The sequence below is a fragment of the Schistocerca gregaria genome, chromosome 2 (genome assembly GCF_023897955.1).
Source record: "Schistocerca gregaria isolate iqSchGreg1 chromosome 2, iqSchGreg1.2, whole genome shotgun sequence".
Classification (NCBI taxonomy): domain Eukaryota; kingdom Metazoa; phylum Arthropoda; class Insecta; order Orthoptera; family Acrididae; genus Schistocerca; species Schistocerca gregaria.
This window is the reverse complement of record NC_064921.1, coordinates 1,004,520,462-1,004,545,415: the sequence shown is the minus strand read 5'-3', so window position 1 is coordinate 1,004,545,415 and position 24,954 is coordinate 1,004,520,462. Positions and strand designations below refer to the sequence as shown.

Sequence of the window (24,954 nt, the reverse complement as noted above, 5' to 3'; positions counted from 1 at the left end):
AAATTATCAGTAATGAAAAGTGAATCAAAAAATTATAGACCCAGTACCTACACAATCATATAAAATAGTTTATAGCTAAATAGCAAGACTAAAGAATTAAACATTCTGATGAAGCCTTTGCTGGTACTAATACAAACAATAAAATAAATTTTGGGATAGAAATGTATAAATCAAACACAAGATTCGAGCTTTACGATGTACAGTGACTAATACTCAACCTACGAAGCAGGATAACTATCTTATCACAGAACAAATTCTTAAATTTCATGAGTCTTTGTCTTTGTAATCGCTGTGATGTGACAATTTAATACATTTTCATGGTCCTGTTAAACAATACTTCCAAATTACTGGTTATTATCATGCACCTAAATGTGAAGCGGATTAACCTCTAAAACATTCTCAGCTAACATTAGGACTCGAGCTACAAATTCTCACAAAACAGTTGATCCTATAGTGTATAGCAGAACATGAATAATGTTTTCAGTTGAAATACAACACATTATATTCGCATATAACAGTCCATCTGATTAAGTAGAATAATAGTTTGAACTAAACAAAGGCAGACCACTATTGAAGTGTTCAATTTTAATGTAATTGGATACATAAAAAATCTACTTACCAACTGGCGGCAGGAAAACACACCCATAAAGGTCTTTAAGTTCGCAAGCTTCTAGTGTCTCCTTTTTCTGACAGGGTGGTTGAAGCAGAAGGAAGAGAGATGAAGGAAGAGGACTGATGAGTTCTAGGTAAAAGGGTAGAGTTCGCTAGTTGCCCACAACCCTGGGTCACAGAAGACTTACTGGATGGGGTGAGAAGGAAAGACTCTCCGAGTCTTTCCTTCTCATCCCACCCAGTAAGATTCTGCACAACTTTTACAAAAACTACCCCTTTTTTGTAAACCTCACCAGTCCTTTTTCTTCATCCCTCTTCCTTCCCCTTCAACCCTTCTGCCAGAAGAAGCCACTGGTTCTGAAAGCTTGCAAACTTTAACACCCTTATATGTGTGTCCTCCTCCTGCCATTTGACAAGTAGGTTTTTTTATCCATCCAGTTATATTATATTTTCGAAAATGGGATTATTCCCATTGAAATATTAAATTTTATGTATTCGTGTAGCACACAGGTAGTTAAACAAACATAGGAAATTAACTTGGAGGTGAATTTTTTCAAACCTGAAGTATGGAGAATTCATAAAAAATTAACTGATTTCCAATCATTCTAGTTAAACTATTTTAGCACAATATCTCTTGTAGGAATTTTCTTACACAATGCTAAACAGATAAGTTTAACAGCATGATTATTCATTTCTTATCATGGTACTCTCAACTGTCAAAGAAAGTGAACAAGGGAAACATGGACGATAAATAGTTTGGACAAGAAGAGAATAGAAGCTTTTGAAATGTGGTGCTACAGAAGAATGCTGAAGATTAGACGGGTAGATCACATAACTAATGAGGAGGCATTGAATACAATTGGGGAGGAGTTTGTGGCACAACTTGACAAGAAGAAGGTACCGGTTGATAGGACATGTTCTGAGGCATCAAGGGATCACAAATTTAGCATTGGAGGGCAGCGTGGAGGGTAAAAATCATAGAGGGAGACCAAGAGATGAATACACTAAGCAGATTCAGAAGTATGTAGGTTGCAGTAAGTACTGGGAGATGAAGAAGCTTGCACAGGATAGAGTAGCATGGAGAGCCACATCAAACCAGTCTCAGGACTGAAGACAACAACAACAACAACAACAGCATGACATGTGCAGTATTTACTTCAGATATTACTTAAACAACAATATATATCTATAAAAACTGAAAATCAACCAACAATTACAAAGTAGTATTAAAAATAAAAGCAGTTGGACCAATCACATGCGAAAGCAGCAGAAACCTTGCTGTAAGAACCATCTCAGCATTCTTTTGAACAGAATCACTAAAACTCTGGCTGACTACTTGAGAATGATTTGAATTTCCTACTCATGGCCACAAGCACAATCTTATAATCATTAGACCATGAACTCAGTTTTCTACTTTTCAGCTGAATCAGTAGAACAGTAGCTTGCTCACTACAAAACAAAAAAAATTGTTTACTGTATAATATTTGGGTAGCTGGTGGTGGTGGTTGTTAGTGTTTAACATCCCGTTGACAATGAGGTCATTAGAGATGGAGCGCAAGCTCAGGTTAGGGAAGGATTGGGAAGGAAATCGGCCGTGCCCTTTCAAAGGAACCATCCCAGCATTTGCCTGAAACGATTTAGGGAAATCACGGAAAACCTAAATCAGGAATGGCTGGAGACCGTCGTCCTCCCGAATGCGAGTCCAGTGTGCTAACCACTGCGCCACCTCGCTCGGTATATATTTGGGTAGCGTTGGACAGAGTGGAATGTGACAATATAAACCAGTTTAAAGTGTATGCTAACACAAATATGCTATTAAATTTAGTTTCTTCTGACACAAATGCCAAAACAAAAAATAAATTGCTCTTTGTCCATGTAAGTGTTTTCAGTTTAATTTTGAGTAACTAATTATAGATAATGTAAATAAAATAGAAAGAAACTTCCACATGGGAAAAATATATTAAAAACAAAGATTCCAAGACTTACCAAGCGGGAAAGCGCCGGCAGACAGGCACATGAACAAAACACACAAACACACACACAGAATTACGAGCTTTCGCAACTGGCAGTTGCTTCGTCAGGAAAGAGGGAAAAATGAAAGGATGTGGGTTTTAAGGGAGAGGGTAAGGAGTCATTCCAATCCCGGGAGCGGAAAGACTTCCCTTAGGGGAAAAAAAGGACAGGTGTACACTCGCACACACACACACACACACACACACACACATATCCATTCGCACATACACAGACACAAGCAGACATAGTTCTGTGTTGCGATTTGAGTTTACATATTGTTATCTGGAGATGGTGAATGGAGCTATTGACAATACAAAATGGGAGTGTCAAGTGGAGAAATCAGAATATTTCCGACATACTCTTCTGTTTAAGGTCAACAGAGAGATGATGGCAGTGGAGGCAGCCAGAAACATGTCTGCTTATGTCTGTGTATGTGCGAATGGATATGTGTGTGTGTGTGTGTGCGAGTGTACACCTGTCCTTTTTTTCCCCTAAGGGAAGTCTTTCCGCTCCCAGGATTGGAATGACTCCTTACCCTCTCCCTTAAAACCCACATCCTTTCATTTTTCCCTCTCCTTCCCTCTTTCCTGACGAAGCAACTGCCAGTTGCGAAAGCTCGTAATTCTGTGTGTGTGTTTGTGTGTTTTGTTCATGTGCCTGTCTGCCGGCGCTTTCCCGCTTGGTAAGTCTTGGAATCTTTGTTTTTAATATAATTATAGATAATTATGCAATTAAAGAAATATATCAATATGACTAGCAGCTGGTCCACAATGTAGGTTACAGAATTCTCTACAGTTTGTGTCTGATGTGAACAGTAAGCAACACAAGATAATTGGTATTAGTGAAGAATGAATTTAAAATAACACCCCATTTGTTATACTGTCCAAATCCTACCGTCAAAAAAGTTTTTATTGCTTCAAGGTGAGCTAAATACATGTACTCTATCAAAGACGTGCAACTTTGACCCCCCCCCCCCCCCCCCCCGCCCCCCCCCCCCCCGCCCCCCCTACCACAACAACCACAGTTCCCTTTTCCTCTACGTACAGATTGTACTAACATAAACATTTACATTATGCTGTTAGGGGCCTGAAAAAGGTTGGCAGGTGGCAACAGTAAGTTGCCCCTACTATAACCTTGTCCATAATGACATTGCACATTTGTGTTAGGTTGGTGCATAAGTGTTTCTTTTCTTTCTCTCTCTCTCTCTTTTTCTTCTTCTTCTTCTTCTTCTTCTTCTTCTTCTTCTTTTTTTTTTTTTTTTTTTTTTTTTTTTTTTTTTTTTTTTTTTGCATGTTGGTATTCCAGTTGCTATGAGTTTATTAATCAATTATCATTTTTATTTGTAGTTCTGTGTTGCGATTTGTTATCTGGAGATGGTGAATGGAGCTATGGACAATACAAAATGGGAGTGTCAAGTGGAGAAATCAGAATATTTCCGACATACTCTTCTGTTTAAGGTCAACAGAGAGATGATGGCAGTGGAGGCAGCCAGAAACATTCGTGCTGTGTATGGGGATAATGCCACTGGACAGAGCAGTGCAAGAAAATGGTTTTCTCACTGTAAGTAGGATCATTTTGACAACTTTAGTGCCATGTTCAAGATCTTAAATGGCATGATGAAGATCATTTAAATGCATTAATCCACAATGATACATGTCAGTGTACTCAAGAACTGACAAATGTGATGAACTGTGATCATTCCAACATTGAGCAAAATTTGTGTACAATGGGGACAGCTCAAAAATTGGGTGTATGTTGTGAACAACACCGACCATTCCCATCCTGTATTGTCACAGGTGCCAAGAAATGAAGTCTTTGTGGCAACATAAGGAAAAGAAAGGAACGGCTAAGTCCAAACAGAGCAGCAAGTCCCCGTACAAAGACCTGCACACATCCAGAGAAGGTAACGTAACACAACTGATGGAACAGCAGTGGTGTAGTATGAACTGCTTCCCTGAGCATCATCACTGCTAACACTGTCAGCAACTGAGACGTCTTGCTGACACCATACAAGAACAATGACCATAAAGACTGCATGAAGTGATGCTACTCCAGGATAACACCTGCCTACCTTCTGCCTGACTTACAAAAACACTACAGAGTAGCTGGGTTGGGAAATCATCCCGCACCCACCTTTTTCACATGATCCTGCACCCTCAGATTTTCACCTCTCCCACTCCCTATCAAATGATCTTCTAAGAGCTTCCTGTCCACATGAAAATGCACTTTGAACATGGTTTAACAAGTTCTCTGCCTTAAAAACATGTGATTTCTGCAGTCACCAAATCGAAAAGTTACTGCACTATTGGCGAACTGTTGTAAATAGTCAAGCAGAATATATTATTGATGGCTATATAAAATTCAATGGGATCCAACAGAGATACTATAATATGGAAATTATGAACAGTGCACAAGAGCTCGAGTCTTGTCACAACTGCAATCACAAATAAGACTTGTAAAGTACAAGCAAATCAAATTTCTACACATTGTCCATGACCTGACTATACCAAGTCAACAATTTTGCGAAAACTTAAAAACAAGAAGAAATCTCTTCCTTGCTGTCCAACATTCATATCTTCTCTCTGGTTAAAGACACTTGCCATGAACTAAGGTTAAAGATACTCAAATCGCAATGAACTAAGGTTAAAGATACTTGCCATGAACTAACTTGTACCATTACTTCAACATAATTAGCAAATTCAATGTAATGTGTGAACTTTAGAAATATTTTAAAAAATCCAGTAATAGTGAACCTTCTAATAATTTCCGGGTATGCAGCCGGATCCCGTCGACATTCTGCCACGATATTTCGGCCCAGAGACGTCCGGCCATCATCAGGTGAATCGGCATAAATACCGCGACTGCACCTGGGCTCTTCAGTAGTTGTGTACTCAATTGATGATGGCCGGACGTCTCTGGGCCGAAATATCGTGGCAGAATGTCGACGGGATCCGGCTGCACACCCGGAAATTATTAGAAGAACAAATACACCGGGAAAATTTCAGAAGTCACATAGTGAACCTTATTTAGTATACGCTAACTAAACTGACATTGTTTTAGACTTACTGCAGTAAAAATCACCTACCTGAATTATCTCATTCAAAGCATCTAACCCCTTATAATCTTTATTTTTTTATTTTACAGGTATCTCATTCTCTGTTCTAACATCATTGTTTGCAAGAGTAGGAGGAAATAAGTGATGTATTAAAACTATGGGCCATTCTGTGGGTAGGCAATGATAATGTTAAGCTTCCTGGCAGATTAAAACAGTGTGCCAGACCAGGACTCCAACCTGAGACCTTTGCCTTACGAGGGCAAATGTTCTACACCAAATGAGCTACCCAAGCAATATTCTTTCCTCCATGAGTGATAGTCAGGCAAGATAAAACTTCTGTGGAGTTTAGAAGTTAAGAGAGGAGGTACTGATGGAAGTAAAGCTGTGAGGCCCAGTTATGAGTCATGCTTGGGTAGCTCAATTGGTAGAGCAATTTTCTGTGAAAGTCAAAGGACCCGGGTTCGAACTTGGTTCCAGCACACAGTTTTAATCTGCCAAGAAGTTTCATATCGGTGCTCACTACACTGCAGAATGACCACATTACTGGCAACACACTCCCACTTGAGGCAAGGGTTCAATTCCAAGTCTGGCACAAAATTTTAATTTGTAAAAAAAATTTTTAGTTATTTACATTTGCATGTTTCCTGTATTCCAAACTGAAGGAGGTGGCTTTCTTTCTTAAAAATATGTGAGCCTGTCAGATAATGAATTATATAAGATTAATATCTCATATCATGCTTGATGGATATCCACAGATATTCAGAGCTTAGTATCTATGAAATAGATGTCGAGATATACATATATTAAAAACAAAGATTCCATGACTTACCAAGCGGGAGACAGCTGGTAGATAGGCACAATAAAAAAACACACAAACACACACACACAAAACTTCGAGCTTTCGCAACCCACGGTTGCTTCGTCAGGAAAGAGGGAAGGAGAGGGAAAGATGAAAGGATGTGGGTTTTAAGGGAGAGGGTATCCTTTTTTCCCCCTAAGGTAAGTCTTTCTGCTCCCGGGATTGGAATGACTCCTTACCGTCTCCCTTAAAACCCACATCCTTACATCTCTCCCTCTCCTTCCCTCTTTCCTGACGAAGCAACCGTGGGTTGCGAAAACTCGAAATTTTGTGTGTGTGTTTTTTTATTGTGCCTATCTACCACCGTTTTCCTGCTTGGTAAGTCATGGAATCTTTGTTTTTAATATATTTTTCCCATGTGGAATGATAAAATAGAAAGAAACTGCCACAAGGGAAAAATACATTAAAAACAAAGATTCCAAGACTTACCAAGCGGGAAAGCGCTGGTAGACAGGCACAATAAAATAACACACAAACACACACACAAAATTTCCAGCTTTTGCAACCAACGGTTGCTTCTTCAGGAAAGAGGGAAGGAGAGGGAAAGATGAAAGGATGTGGGTTTTAAGGGAGTGGTTAGGGAGTCATTCCAATCCCGGGAGCGGAAAGACTTACCTTAGGGGGAAAGAAGGACAGGTACACACACACACACACACACACACACACACACACACACACACACACACACACACACACACATCCATAAGCAGAGAGAGAGAGAGAGAGAGAGAGAGAGAGAGAGAGAGAGAGAGAGAGAGAGTTTTAGGCACAGGGCATACTTTTCTCACGATTAGTTTCAACTCAAGAAGTAAACATAAGAGACAGAAATTAATAACACACAACACTAAGCAGTACCCATCTCCATCAATAACCCACCAGTAACAATAATCGCTAAATGATGTTGCCTCAACCACTGAAGATCCAATATCCACTTAAAAATGAGCCACACAAGATTATTAAGTGCCATCTATACAGAAATAATTCTCTTAAGGGTGGGAAATAGGTGGATGTGGAAAGGGAAGAAGTTATGTTACGAGTCACAAATGGAGTAACCAAATTTTTAAAAGTAAGTAAGTAAATATGAAATATTATGTCCTTGGAGGTAGATTTATTCAATATTTTTAATTTGAAAAATTACAGTGTTTCTGGTATTACAAATATAATTATAAAGCAAACTCTCTAACAAAACCATTGTAATTGTTGTAAATAACAATATGCACTGACTGTTTTGTAATATGATTCACATTACTTCTGAGCCATTTACAAAATCAGATGGCTTCTGTGGATTCTTATACACTAAATATATAAATACAATGTCATCCACTAATCAAAATGGGACTGCATGCTGTACTTCTAAAGCACTATGAGTGAGTAACAAAGACAAAATTACATAGTACAACAAATCTGTTAAACATTTATATGAAGCAGCAAAAATATTACAAATTCTGAAATGTTTTATTAAATTTTCTCAACAGCAGTAATAACAAGAACACAACTCTGCTAAAATTAATCTTAATGAATACCATATTTCAATAACAGTTAAAACTGTATAAACATTTTTTTTTTATTTGTAGGCACTGAAGTTTAACTGTGTTTTGATAACTGATCTCTAGCACTGTCACTCCCAGTTTGTTTGGTTTTAAGACTCTGACACTCCTGAGAAATCATTTTAATCACTGTGCAGTGAAATAAAATGCTGCATAGACAAGCAGGATATAAGAGTGTAGTGGAAATACATGTAATGCTGGTATAAACTGCAAGAAGATGATGCCATCACTCATCCTGTACCACCAGAGCTAGAGAGGAAATGTAGCACATTGTGCTCGGGGAGCTTTCAGCAAGTAATATCACAAACTGACTGTAATTCAGTTCTTTAAATCTATAAAGCAGCTTTGATCATTATTCATGGAATGACTTCTCTCTCATTAGTATCAGTACTCAAACAAGCGTTGAGGATTCTGTAAATAAGAAGGGTAAAACTTTAATGCATCTCTCATCCATGTGTGCAATTTGTAAGGAAGTCACTTGACATTTAAATGTAATTTACATGAAATGAACTAAGAAATGCAATACTGTTCCAACCCAACACTGTTGGATAAATTTACAACACTGATATTTGCATTAATGTGTTTAACAACTCTACTGCCTTCAAATAATTCATGGAGGAATTTTGAGAGTAAGGTAACCAGATTAGGTAGCATATGGAAGCATACAGGCAGTCATTTTTCAATCATCAAGAAGTGAATAGAACAGGCAGTGATTAATTCTGGCACGAATGCCCTCCACTTAAGACATGTACATTTTTTTTGCTTGCTAAGCTTATATCTAGATGTGGATTGCGTAGTGCTTAAAGCAATATGCATAGAAACATGTTGCTGCTTTCAGTACTGAACAGCTAATTAATGCTTTCCTCTCTATGTGGTGCACAATAAAGCAAGATTCTGTCATAACGCGCAGGTACTTATTTGTTGCTACTGAAACATGTACCAATGAAAGAACAGTAAGTGTAAACACACATAACAGTTCTGAGTTTGCTTCCAGTAATTACCAAAATATTTCTCGGTGTCAAGAACCTTAAAAGAGGGATGACTCTCAAAAGTTACACTTTCTATCACAGAAGATGATCTCAGGCACTTTATATTGGTTAGGACCAATAAATGTTACACGGTCTAAAAACCATTTTTAAAAAGTTTTATTTACAAGGCTTTTTGCACTAACATTACCTGACAGACTGATTAAAAATGCGTTTAAAAGTTGTTACAGCTTCTTACATTCCACTAGATTAATTCAAGATATCATAGAACGATAAGTACTCAAGATACAAATAAAGTAGGAAGGGAAGACAAAATATTACATTGCAGTATTCAAATAATCTGTAAAAATTATCTGCATTTCAAAAAATTAGGGTTCCATGAAGCACAGAGAGAAGTGATATGTGGAAGAAGTGAATTAACTGGAGGAACACTACACAGATATGTACCTACAACACAGTTTATAAACTGATGTAATAATTGTAATGAACAAAGTGAAGCAAATGGTTCAAGGTGTTATGAATTGTGCAATTAATGGTTCTCATGATGTAACTGAACTAGCAAGTAATTTAAAGAAAACCCTGACACTAGAGAATATATATTTTTTTGGAGGGAGAGGGAGAGGGGGAGAGAGAGAGAGAGAGAGAGAGAGAGAGAGAGAGAGAGAGAGAGAGAGAGGGGGGGGGGGGGAGAGTTTGTTTTTACAGTAACAGATGATGCCACTTGTACAATGTTTTCAGAAAATTTGTCAGACAGGTTTATTACTGATTTCTTCAGGCACATCATGACAATTTCTAAATGTGATCATATGAAATCACACATATACAATCACACCCAACAAAAAGTTTTATATCAAAATTAGTCCTCCTCCAATAAAATCTGCAGAAAATTTATTACAAAAGAGATTTTCAATTATAAACAATTTCTTTCTTTCAAATAACTGCAAAGTTTTTTAATGTAACTACAATAAATTTTTTCTCATATAATAAAAGAAAACTCCGGATCACCAGTATTACAATATTCACTTTCAATAATAATAATAATAATAATAATGTACTTTATATACAACATATAATATACAAACTCTTTAAAACTTACGGTTAGTAGTTATTACCTATTCATGAGCACTAAAATATAAATGATTGCACATAGTATTATATGTTTCTAAATGAAAACAAAGACAACAAACTGTATAAGCAAAAATATACATTCAAAACAGAAAAAAGGTGCCAAATAACAGCAATTCATAGCGGAAAATATCTTCACATAACTGGCCTGTTTTATGACCTACTATCAGTGATGAAACTAACTCGGTTACTTCACAGAAAATATGTATGTGAAAAGCTGACTTGATTTACATTTTGTAAAAGTTATGAAAAACAATTTCTGATCAAAAATACAAATTACAAGAACCAGAAATTTTTGTAATATTTTGATACTGAAAGAGAATTTGCTAAAAAGACTGATGGCACTGATGAAAAATGAATGATATAACTGACAACAGCTTGTAGCAGATGAAACTGTAACAGTTCAGGGGCTAGAGCAACATGGTTCCCAAAATTACCAAAATATTTCCTAGATTAAAGTACCCAAAACAATAAAAGAAACAAATACTGTAAAGCAAGGAAGCACCACTTTTAGAACATGATACACATCACCTAACAGAAACATCACAAATAATCATCTAATGATGCCCAAGTAACATAATACTTGCTACTAAAACTTGTCCCAAAACTTAATGAAGTCACTAAAAACAACTTGCAGATTTTTAACAATATACATACTCTATCACAATTAGAAATAAAATCACACAACAGTATGTGTGTTTAATTTTTTTATACTTTTAACAGATCCAAGATTTTAAATCTTATAACACTTTGCTTTAAGCACAGCTGGTTAATTGCTGTTCATGCCATATCATACAACAAAGTTTCACTTTGGTATAATTAAAGACATGAACTGAGTTTATCACTGTCAAGGAATGTTCCATCTATTACCTAATATGACTAGGGCATAATAAGACTGTTCAAAATTTTAATTTAAACTTTCAAAAGCCTCACTGTGACTTTCATATGACTCTTGGGCAACTATGTGAAACAACCAAATAACTAATGAACTGATACAGTACAAAATATTAAAAACTAATAATAATGGTGATTGCAGTGGGCCACAGTGTGTTGGAATGAAGTTACAATTAATTTTTTTGGTGTTAGCGTAGAGTACTGAATGGGAACTAAAGAAACAAAAACAATTGCTGTCACTCCAACCAATGACAGATTTTGCTATTTAGAAGTCATAGGCACTATGCCACCCTGTCAGCTTCCACACTCAAAATATGTTGACAGGATACTGCAGGTCACTGTTCCTAGATCATTCCAATAACATAGTAATAGAAATTGTCTGCTACATCATGCAAACTTAGAGGCATGCTAACTACTAAACTATAAAGTAAACACATAAATACAAATGTGATGGTTCTCTGTGTCAATTGTAGTTTCAAATCTTTTACAATAATTCTATGGTAACATTATTTTAAACATATAAATTGTTGAGGTGCTATGCACTAAACTCAACATGAACTACAAAATCTGTGCCAGCCATGTATGAATACATACATATTCATTTGTCCAATGACAGCCCAATCATCTTCAGGAAATATTATCACAAAGAAATCTGAATAAAGCTCTACCATGTGTACAATATGCAAGTAGTACACTGAAACAAAGCAAGAACAGAAGTCCAACACCAATGAAACATCATTCCATTCCTGCATGCTTGAAGCTTAATGATAATTTCAATAAATATTTTTTCTAACAAAGAAGAGTTCCAAGTTCCTAAAAACTTCAACATTATATCACTATAAAAATATTAAGTGTTCTGAAGGGATCTAAATAAAACCGAAACTTTCCCTCTGAAAAATAAAACAACTTCCCTTAGACTGAAAACATGGGAAACAAAAACAAAGAAAGTAGGGAAAAGAAAAAAATCCATACATTAATCCCAGCTGTAATGTGATAGAATATCTATTTAGAAAAATTCTGCTATGCAGAAATAATTAACACTGATTAAATAACAAAGATATTAAACACCTTCTGAAGGAGACAATACTATGTACAAAACTACATGTTCACAAGTATACAATATTACAGTTCACTGTGATAAACTTTTATATATTCTTACTTTAAAACTCTCTTATTTTAAAATTAAGTCATTAACTGCTGTATATTCACCGGAATTTTTACAAATATTTCCTATACGATGAACATGATTCAATGGCAACCGTCTTCAAGGGTGTCTGTGTGTGTGTGTGTGTGTGTGTGTGTGTGTGTGTGTGTGTGTGTGTGTGTGTGTGTTTTGTCCCCTTATGCACTTGGTAAATCATGATGAAGTTTTGAACAACATTAATTTGCATCTGTTTTTAACACACTTGGACATTTCTACCAACAATTAATAAACTATACCGCAGCAGATGTGCTTGTACAAAATAAATGAAGTCAGCTTTATCACATTGCACAAAACGAGTTTGTGAGGAAGTTAGTCAAACGATTAAGAAAAACAGGGATAGGCAACATATGATATAATTTTTTTGCTTCATAGAGATTATCTGCTTTATTCTGCAACACAACTAGTGAGACGAAAGTGAACAGCAACAAGATTTGAAAGAACAGTGAGGTAAGGGTGAGCCCTTCCCTGAACAGAATCATTGTTTCTTTTGGTTTTAAAACTTGGATATCCACTAGTGAATGAAGTACAAAAAGAGACTTTCAATGCTGTTGAAACTATATGATGATACTTTCTTCAAAACAACAAAAAATCTAAGTTATACGGAGGGCGAAGTTTGCATGTGAATATAATAATATAGGAAGTATAAACATGAAGTAAGAAAGCACATATAATAGTGATGAAATTAAAGGAAATATGAATTAGAGTAGCAAAGCAATAAAATGGAAAGCATGACTCAATAGTGACTGAAGACTGAAACACTAAGTTCATAAAATTCAGAAGAAAGCTTCCAAAGGGTAATAGTAAAGCTGAATTGAATGGAAGAAAGTCTACAGTAATTATTAATACACATCTATCGAGTACAAATGTGTCTCCAACAGATTTTAATAACGTGAAATTCTGAATGCTCTTACAACTAAAAAGCAGGAAATGTAGTCTTGACAGTTAGTCTATTCAGAAAGGCACTTCAGTGTTTTCAATAGAAATGGCTCACTTTTAAATTATTTCTCACTAAAACCCTTTGCTCTCATAATTGTCATCATACTTTCATAAATGTGGTTAATGTTTGTGGATTTCTCATTGCTCCTCACAAGTTTGAATCACAGTACCTTTGATAATAAAACGTGTGTAACATTTGACTGTCTGAATAATCATTTTCCCTGCACTGAAAACAGATCATGCTTTTCTATTTACAGGAAATCTTCCTTATCAACTTTCCATCCATTTCCTCACCCAGTGCTAACAACAATATGACAAACTTAACCATCCACAATAGTGAGAAACCATCTTCCTCAATTGATAAAAAAGCAGTGACAAGTTCAAAAGCGAAAGATTTATGTCACTTCCTATCCAAAATTCAAAACATAAGTTTTTGAAATGAATATATTTATGTTGTCTAGATTTCATTAATATCAAACTGATTTTGTCACATTAGTAAAATTTAATGTGTGTTAAAAACAAATATTTTTTCGCCTGAACTTACAACATTCTACATAAAAATTTAAATTGTTACTTAAAAATACATTAACAAATTCTTACTGGGAAAAGGTGCTCCTCTTAGCAATGATGGGGAAGTAAATGATGAATATGGAAACAGTCACCATACAGCAGAGATACAAAAACTGAAAGCATATCACAAAGCAGCAAAAACTTTTACTACAACAAATCTGCCATTGCAAGACAAACTGATGTTTGAAGACAAACTCTGCATTAGTTCATGGGGCACAAATGATTTCAAAGAGTTTTAAAAAAGAGAACACAAGCAATATTCAAATGTACGTTTCAATTCAGTTTCTGTTCTTTTGAATTATACTAGCATATCTAATGAGTGCAATAATAATTCTGACTAACAAAATATGTTCAGCACCACTGAATCATTTGCCCATTAATCCATAATATAAAAGTTGAATATTTGTTCTACAAGATTGTCAGTTATGAAATGTCTTCAGATATTCAGCAACTACTTCTCTCCAAAGATTAGAGATGACGCAGTTGCAACCATTTAGCCACTATGTTTCCAAACCATCTCTAGAGATATGTACATGCAACAATATATTCTTTATATTTTCACAACACTGTAAATACAGCGTACGAACAAATAATAATTTTTAACTCTAATTTGTAGATAAATCATGTTATATGAAAGTTATATTTTATATAAGTGTATATATATATATATATAATGTATATAAATATTTATAGGCAGTGATAAAGGCAAAAGCACCATGAAAAGACAACAGTTAAAGGAGAAGAATTGGCCACAAATAATAGTGACAAATTTGGTATTTGTCAATCTTAACAGCCACACCCAATACAAAGTGAAAAATGGTTATTTGGTACAAAAATACTTATTTTGGAACAGGGGGTGGGGAATAGGTATGTAGATAAACAGACAAGACAATAGAAAAGACAGAGAGAGAGAGAGAGCCTGACTTTACACTTTCAAACAGTTCAGATACAGGTGATCAGACTGCGTAGAACAAATGAATATCAAAGTTTGTAATATGTGATTTCATTACGCTATTAAGTACACTATTCTTACATCACAATTTGTACTTGTCATTAGATTACTTCACAGCTACTGGAAAGTCCTTTGGCAAATGTATGGAAAGGAGAAAGAATAATACTAATTTATAAAGACAATTTCCCCATTTTTCACACATGTAACTTCAAGTGTGTCTGACTACTGCAGAAAATTTACCAAAGACAAAATCACCAGCATGATCAGTGAATCACATATTCAAAGTACTATTAGCAAACAAAACAGAAACAAAAGAGCAGCAGAAGATATACAGTACTTTGAGTGTACTAAAAAGTTTTATTGACAAATTTGAATAAAGACATAATGATTAATGTTTCCAAGTACGAAAGACAGACTGAAAGAAACTGTTACGATGAAAAAAGGCCTTGTAAGTCAATACATTTGTCAGTAGCTGAACAACCAAATGTTCATAAGGATTCATTTTTTTAAAAGAAATAATAATAATAGTAATTATTATTATTATTTAGGTTTTGGTGTTTTCAATCAAATTTTTCTTAAACCGGTACAGAAGGTTAGAAGCTGTGAGATAAAGGCGATGTACATGTGGTACTTTCTTGAAGTATGAAACTGACAGTTATTACTTACAAGATTCAGCTAATGCAACATGTATAAACCTGGGACTCTTACTAGTTAAAAATGAAAAGAGAGAGAAAGTCCTCGAAGACTATAAATTCGAGGCAGGAAAATGAAATGCTCTCTACAACAGATTAAAAAGTCGTTTATATGTAGGACACATCCAACCACAAGAAATGAAAAAAAAGCTATTTTTTGTTTGCAGAACTAAATGCCCTACCTAACCTCAAGCATACGTGTAATTTGGGCTTGGGAATTATCACTTTCATCAAGGCACTGAGTACTGAGAGTTCTTGAATTGTGTATCACACAGGCTGCCAATTTCTTATGAAAAAACAATTGTTCCCACAAATACCATGACACATCCAAATAAAAAATCAACATACACTACTGTGTAATAACATCTAGAAAGATCTGTCACATACAAAACTTTGAAGTCTTAATAAACAATTAACATCTGCTCATTATGAATGCTATCTGTTATGGTGGCAAGAAGAATCCGAGTGGAAATACACAATCTTTAGGCATGAAACAGTCATGTACAGTTTTCATGTGATTTTTCATTTTGTCTGGCCTTGAAAACTCTTTTGAGCATACTGGACATGGAAAGACTTTTCTCTGATGGCCTTCATGATACAAGAAGGCATGTCGCTGGAAGCTATATTTGTTCTTGAATGTTTTCTGGACATCAGCCTTGGCACATTCTGTACACTGGTAAACACCCTCTGAGATGGATGCATATCGAAACAAATTAAGTCCTCGCACACTCATCTCTGTAAGCTGTTCTGCAGGATCTTGGCTGGCAGAAGTGGCTCGACGTCGCGCTCGTCGTTTGACAGGAGGCCGAGCTGCTGGTGGAGCAGACGCAGGTGCTGGTGGTACAGAGGGAGAGCTTGCACTGTCTTCTGGTCCCTCACTCCATCCATCTTCCCTGCTCTGTGGCCGCTCAAGCTTTGGTGTCAGCAGTGGATCTGTGAGCAACACACCATGTTAATAAATATTCTGGCAAGCCTAAAAGTTTGGAGACAAAACAAAAAGGAAAATAAATTTCATGCAGATGATATTCAAGCTTAATCTACGTATTACTTAATTATGCATTCTTTACATCACTGAGTAGCATATTCTAAGCAACAGACAATGCATAATACATCTGAAAATTAAATGATATTGAACAGCATGCCAGCAATTTATATACATAATCACATCAGTAAAACAAAATGTAACATTTAGTTACGTTTCATGCAAGTATTCTGTTCTCTTCAAATCCTTAACATGAAATACAAATGTGATGTTACAATGCAGCTTTATTCTTAAGTAATTAATTTTGCAAAAAAATGTAACCACTATGCACAAAGAATTAATCCCTCAAACTGATGCTCAATAACACTAAATTCTGCATGTAATACCTGTTGTGCACAGCAAAATTCTAAATTTTGAAAAATAACACAATTTGCTACAACAAGAATGGTTGACTTTGAAATACTCATAACAGCATGGGTTCAAAAGAATAGAATTCTCTTAAATATCTGATCTTTAATCATGCCTGAAAACTGAAGTATAAAAACACCATAATGTTAAAATGGCAATAGTTCCTTAATTTTGTTGTGGCTTGGAGAAAAACGGCTGCACCATTTATTAGAGAAATAAACAAAGGATTACGTAGCAATACTAACATGTACTTATTTGGTCCTGTGGGATCGCCTATGTTCAGCCATTGCCTGTATTAGTACTACAGTATCATATATTCTAATTGCATTACTGCTGATACCATTTAAAAATGCTCAGGAATGAATTGTGTCAAATCCAAGAACAGAAGTACAGGGTGTACATAAAGTCCAGGAACACTTTCAATTATTTATTGCACAAGAACCAAACACTGTACAGATGTCGTACATATGTCATTATGAAGAGAAACCCTGAAAGTCTTTTTTTTCTTTTTCTTTTTCTTCATGTGTACTGCCACAGCGTAGTTTGGTAATTTGCTGATAATCTGCGCTAGTCACAAACATGGTGAGTGCAGGTGCTGAGCGAGCTGTGTAGGAGTTCAACAAAAACAAGTGTGCTACAGCTGTTCAACAGATGTTTAGAACCAAGTACGATAAGAAGCCACCAAGTACAGAAAAGAAGCCACAAACAAGACAGATCATTTACCACTGGTACAACAAATTTGTTACGACGGGTTGCTTGTGCCCATCGAAGAGAAGCGGATGGCCCAGTGTGAGTGAAGTGAATACGGAGCATGTGTGAGAGACATTCATAAGGAGTCTAAGGAAATTAGTGCATTGTGCATCCCATGAACTTGAAATGGCTCCAATGACAGTGTGGAACATGCTGCGACAGAAGCTCGCCATAAAACCATTCAAATTGGAGCTAGTGCAGATGCTCAATGACGACGGCAAAGACAAGTGTGTTTTGTTTGCAGTTGCAACAATTGAATGAGGATGGAGATGGCATTGTTGATCGCTTAATTTTTAGTGACGAAGCCACTTTTCACACTAATGGGAAAGTGAACAGGCATAATTGTCGAATCAGGGGAACAAAGCATCTACATAAATGCACCGAATTTGAGCGTGATTCCCCAAAGGTAAATGTTTTTTGTGCCTTTTCATGTCGAAAACTGTACAGGCCATTCTTCTTCACTGAGAACTGGATATTCCTACTTGGACATGTTGCAACAATGACTGACGTCTCAGATGCAATGAGACTCTCTGTTCATCTTTCAGCAGGATGGGGCTCCACCCCATTTTCACTGTGGGTACCTGAACACGGAGCTGCAGCATCGATGGATCGGCTGTGCTACAGAAAGGGACAGCTGCTTTATGACACAGCCTTCCCAATCACCAGATCTCACTCCATGTGACTTTTTTTCTGTGGGGACACATTTAAGACCTGTTGTATGTACCACCTCTACCATGTGATGCAGCAGAGCTCCGGAAGAGAATAAGGGAAGCAACTGCCACAGTCTATGATGCCATGCAGAGACGGGTATGGCAAGAATTTGATTACCATACTGACGTCTGCCAGGTCACTCATGGTTCGCATATTGAATATTTGTAAAAGAACTTTCAGATTTTCTCTTCAAAATGCAATATGTATGACATCTGTACAATGTTGAGTTCTTATGCAATAAATAATTGAAAGTGTTCCCGGACTTTATGTACACCCTGTAGCATATAGGTAAATTAATACACTAGCAATCAATAGAGCCCAAGAACATTGACAAAAATCATTTAAGAAGCCACTCCACTGCCATGAAGAACGAACACTAGAAAAAAACATGAGAGGCATAATGAATCTTGCTTCACTGCAGAGCAATTTGAATTCTCTCTCTAAGTACTTGCTTTTTCCTTGAACATCAGTATGCACTAATTTCTCCTGTTATTTAATTATTTTTTATTCTACAATCTCTGCTTCTGCTACCATTTTTACAAACAGGCAGCCCTCTCTTTCTTACCTTTCCAACCAATCCCTCTCTCTTTTCCATTGTAGGAACTAATAAGCCTAAAAGCTTTAATGGTGATGTGTACTTTTATATTTGCCTATCAGCAGAACTAAATATTTCATCTCCTGGAGCTTCAGTACTGGGCAGCAATACTTTTTCATAATGTTATGGTTTTCTTGAGTGGATTTTTCCTTTAATACAGGTCTTTATGAGCTCAGATTACTTGTGTCTGTATAGAATTAGAGCTTCTATGCAGTCTAGTACAGAAACTTTCCCATTACACACTTACTAAGTCAAGTGTAAAAAATATTTTGAAGCTTGTGGCAAAGCAATATTAAAATCAAAAAACTTCTTGAAATATGTCTGCTGTCTCACTTAATCATGACCACTGTGGAGGCAAAGTTACAGCAGATTATCACCTTTATAGTGCCACCTACTACTTCACTGTCATGAAGGGCTACTAGTTACCATCTTGCGGTCTTTCTTGGAACACATGGAAAATAAAATGTTTCGTAGCTAACTTGGAGGAAAAGGATGAGCAGTTACGGGGAGAGGGGTTGGGAGAGAGGGAGGAGGAGAGAGTGCTTGGTGTACCGCAGACATCAAGGGTAAAACTCAAACTGTTTCTACCACTGATAACAAAGTATAATAGCAAACCTGACCAAAGTCAGGGTCATGCCAGTGAAAAATGTGAAGCATTGGGGGATGATCATTTAACAGATGAGGAACTTGAGAGAGAAAGTCAACACTGAAACTACATGACGAATTAAAAATGTGTACTGTACAGGGACTTGCAGGTTATGCTGTTATTGAATGATCTACCCAGCTGAAACCTCACTATCCCTGTAAACAGCTTCGATCTGACAGATACTCTACCCTACTTTTCCAATTTGACATAGATTTAATTCATTAGGAAGTTTCAGTATACACACTGCTGCAGAGAAGAAGATTCATCTTCACGACTAAAGTATTTATTGAATTATAAGACAACCCCTCTTTTTACAGAATCACATGACGTTCTGCTTCAGGCAGTAAGTATCCACTGGCCCAGCATGGATGCTGAGGGTTTCTGTAACTTTCCTGCTTTAAAAGTCTGTTCACACTAACTTTCATTACTTAAAGTTGTGAGGTTATGCCACCAGGAATTATACGCAGATCTGTGCTGTTCTCTACAGTCAAAGGCGTAACTACCTCGACGAGGTGCCCCTGAAAGAATCCAGCACCAACATCTTTCTTTCTGTCAAACAAAGAGCATAGTATTCTGTCCCAAACAACTTTTAACCAATCTCCTGTCTATCACTTTTCTTGGCATCTTAAGGTAAGTATTGGAGGCAGTTTTTCTTTTGATATCGTTTTCCAATGAAGAAACGCAAATTGGGGGGAGGGGGTGCTTCCTTACATCTGCTAGCGTACTTAGCATTACTGTTATTTAGAATTTCTTATAGGGACTCTTTAACACCCTTCATGTTGACAGTAATATTTGATGACATATCAAACTAAACATTCATCTGGATCAGTGTTGCTGTAATGGCTTACTAAACAGTTGCGGCACTTCCTTTGATTATGTTTACTACTAAACAGCTACTGTTATCCAAACCCAAATACAGGTTGCCTAACCAACAGTTTCCAGCGACAACATAAATTTGATATTCAGTATTTCATATAATTGCTGACTGAATATAAAAATCTAAAGCACTGTCAATCTCCTTCTTAAGAGGTGTAACCTCACATTAAAGGTTAATAAGGCACATATTAAAGTTAGAAACAATGTTACGTCCTGAAGCAGCGCTATATAACCAGACTATATTCATCCAGTATTTGAGAATGAGAACACTTAGTGACTTCGAACAAAGTTTACACATAATTTCAAGCATTTCAAAACTTTTTCTCACTAATACCACCGATAAAATAACAAAAGGTAAAAAGTTTAACACTTACTACATTTTCACTGTTAATGTAGCAGGAATTCAGCATCAGACATGATGTTTTAATGTACGTCTTTACATTTTCCAGACAGTATCCACATATACCACGGAATGTATTTAAAAAATTATATCATTATATAATGCATAGTTCATAGATATGACACCATAAAAAAGGGAGTTCTATTCCTTAAAAAATTGGTGGGTTACTGGTATGATGCTGATATGCCAGTTTTTTTCATCAAGTACTACAGGAAGAGGTTGAGAAAGTGGTGCTCTGCTTGTTAACAGAAGCCCCACTCTCATCAATATCCTCACACACTACACAGTATGTTTTGAATTCCATGATGCACGCAGCTGGAAAGTTTCTTTTTACCTCGAGTGCCTTCATTTGGCTATTTCAAGTAATCAGGAAGCCTTCACTGTGTTTCTCCTGGACGTACAAAACAACTTGCTGGTCCCACTTTCAGAAACATTTCCTGCTCTAGTCCCCTGAATATCTGGTGTATAGACCTAATGTTCTTTAATTTATTTTTTATCTGACACCACCTATGAACATTAACTTCTGCTACACCAAATTTTCTTCCTGTTGCAGTTATTTGTGGTCTCCACTTCAAGAATCACGATTGTCTGTCTGAACCTATTGTGAACCATGAACTCTTAGATCCATGTTTCTTAACAGAGACATGGCTGTAATTTGTATCCATTGTCGATTGCTGCAATTTACAGTTCATGCTGTGCTGACAATATTAAAAACTGAATGACAATAATATACAATGGCCCAAAAACAATACAATTTTTCTTGACCCCTTACAGCTGAATCGGCAGAAACCTTACCATTTCAGATTAACATTATTGCCAACCTTGAAATCAACAGTGCTGCAGAACAGTAGCAGCTTTACCAGCATTGTTGACACTTATGTTTCATATTCTGTGTCGTGTTCAAAGTGTTTGTTAGTATTAGCTTGCCTCTTATAGAAATGTATACTACTGCTAAGTATTTGTTTAATTTTAAAGTCAAGTCAATTCAATTCTGACTAAAAATGGATAAATACATCTAAAAACAAAGATGATGTGACTTACCATACAGAAGTGTTGGCAGGTTGATAGACACACAAACAAACACAAGCATACACACAAAATTCAAGCTTTTGCAACCAACAGTTGCTTCTTCATGAAAGAGGGAAGGAGAGGGAAAGACGAAAGGATGTGGGTTTTAAGGGAGAGGGTAAGGAAGCATTCCAACCCCGGGAGCGGAAAGACTTACCTTCGGGGGAAAAAAGGGCACGAATACACTCGCACACACACACATATCCATCCGCACATACACAGACATAAGCGGACACACAAGCAGACAAGCATAAAATGTCTGCTTGTGTCTGTGTATGTGCGGATGGATATGTGTGTGTGTGTGTGTGTGCGAGTGTATTCGTGCCCTTTTTCCCCCCTAAGATAAGTCTTTCCACTCCCGGGATTGGAATGACTCCTTACCCTCTCCCTTAAAATCCACATCCTTTTGCCTTTCCCTCTCCTTCCCTCTTTCCTGAAGAAGCAACCGTTGGTTGTGAAAGCTTGAATTTTGTGTGTATGTTTGTGTGTCTATCGACATGCCATTGCTTCTGTTTGATAAGTCACATCATCTTTGTTTTTAGATATATTTTTCCCACGTGGATTGTTTCCCTCTATTATATAAAAATGGATTAAGGTGATCTGTTAGTCAAATGTGGTATATGTTCATAAAAAGCCAAGATCCACACTCCGTATTCCCTTGGTTAGCAGCACAATGAAATCCGCTGCCCGCTCACCACTTTCCTCCCCACATTCATACCAGTGCTTGGCCACTTTCGTGTAACTATTAGACCTCAACGTTTACAAATTCTTAAAACTAAATCTGGGTAAAAACCTTATCTTACAGTTGGGTAAATAGGGTATTGTGCTTCTGAGGTACACTAAGGGATCAAAAGTATCCGAACACCCGCAAAAACATACGTGTTTCATATTAGGTGCATTGTGCTTCCACCTACTCCCAAATACTCCATATCAGCAACCTCAGTAGTCATTAGACATCATGAGAGAGCAATGTAAGGCGTAACATGAAACTCACAGACTTCAAACGTGGTCAGGTGATTGAGTGTCATTTGTGTCACACATCAGTATGCGAGATTTCCACACTCCTGAACATCCCTAGGTCCACTGTTTATGATGTGATAGTGAAGTGGAAACATGAAGGGACACGTACAGCAGAAAAGCGTACATGTCGGCCTCATCTGTCCAGACCGTCACAGGAATTCCAAACTGAATCAGGATCCACTGCAAGTGCTGCTGACAGTTAGGTGAGAGGTGAGAAAACTTGGATTTCATTGTCAAGCGGCTGCTCATAAGCCACACATCATGCCGGTAGATGCCAAATGACGCCTTGCTTGGTGTAAGGAGTGTAAACATTGGACAATTGAACAGTGGAAAAACGTTGTGTGGAGTGATGAATCATGGTAAACAATGTAGTGATCCGATGGCACGGTGTGGGTATGGTGAATGCCCTGTGAACATCATCTGCCAGCATGTGTAGAGGCAACAGTAAAATCCGGAGGCAGTGGTGTTATGGTGTGGTCATGGTATTCATAGAGGGGGCTTGCACCCCTTATTGTTTTGTGTGGCACTATCACAGCACAGGCCTACAATGATGCTTTAAGCACCTTCTTGCTTCCCACTGTTGAAGAGCAATTCAAGGATGGCGACTGCATCTTTCAATACGACTGAGAACCAGTTTACAATGCACAGCCTGTGGCGGAGTGGTTACATGACAATAACATCCCTGTAATGGACTTGCCTGCACAGAGTCCTGACCTGAATCCTGTAGAACACCTTTTGGATGTTTTGGAATGCCGATTTCGAACCAGGCCTCACCAACTGACATCAATACCTCTCCTAAGTGCAAGATTCCAAGAGGAATGGGCTGCCATTTCCAATAAACCTTCCAGCATTTGACTGAATGTATGCCTGCGAGAGGGGAAGTTGTCATCATGACTAAGGGTGGGCAAAGACCACACTGAAATCCAGCATTACTGATGGAGGGCATCACGAACTTGTAAATCATTTTCAGCCACGTGTCCGGATACTTTTGATCACTTAGTGTATACTTGCACACATACACTGTTAGCCAAAACATTATGTAATTCCATGCTTCTTAGGGAACGATGATGCCAAAGTGAAATTTAACTTTAAACACACTGCACACTACTGGAAGAGTGACTAAGATTAATGTGTGCAATTGTGTATTTTTATCTGCCCCCCCCCCCCTCCCCACACACACACCAACTACTCAACTACTGGCAGATTGGTAAATACATACAAAAGCTGATGTATCTACTTGTTTCAGATCTGTAGCAGTCTTCACAAGAAAAGAGAAATTAGAAAGGCTCGCAAGAAAAGTGAGCTTTGAATGATAAAGTGTGAAGTTACAATAGCTATCAGGTCAAAAGAGAAACTACAGGGCAGGACAAGAAAGAATTCAACAATAAAATCCTAACTACACAAGGTTTTTTTTAAAAATCTTAAGACAGAGCAGGAGAAAACGGCAGACTGACTTCTGATTGTAAGGGTAGGAAAAACAGGGAACAAAACAGAGAAGAAGACAGAACAGTGGGAAAGAATGAAAACAGACTCGGGGGGGGGGGGGGGGGGGGCAGGATGAAAAAAAAATTGCAAAATATGTGTTTGGAGGGGAAGAGTGTGGGGTGAGGGGCGGGGGGAGGGGGGTACCAGAGAAAAAACATGAAAAGGTAAAACGATTGATTAGTATGAGAGAGTGATGATGCACACACTACAATTTGCCTTCATAATAAAACAAAATATATATATATATGAAAGCTATCAAATCTCACATAGTTCCTTTCCAAGCATCTGGTAAGTGGAATGAACTTTTATTTTGTCATAGTTTTACTACATAACTTGGATTGTTCTTTTCTTTACAAGTTATTTTAGACTGAAAAAATAAATTGCGATACAGGTCATCAAGGAAGATTAACAACAAACTTTCCAGTTATCAATCTTTTGGTGGGTTTCATCCCACATTCTTCCGTTCCTTTACTAGTCTCCATATTTCATACATCAAATATACTTAATAACCTCTTTTACATATTTCAATATTTTTCTTTTCTTCGCAGATTTTCCCTGCAATTCTCAA

General features: G+C 37.0%; 1 protein-coding gene across 2 annotated transcripts in view; it reads right to left on the bottom strand.

Moving 5' to 3' along the window:
• Positions 1-24,954, bottom strand: part of LOC126335506 (uncharacterized) — a 178,318-nt gene that overhangs the window by 10,263 nt on the left and 143,101 nt on the right. The window lies entirely within an intron of this gene.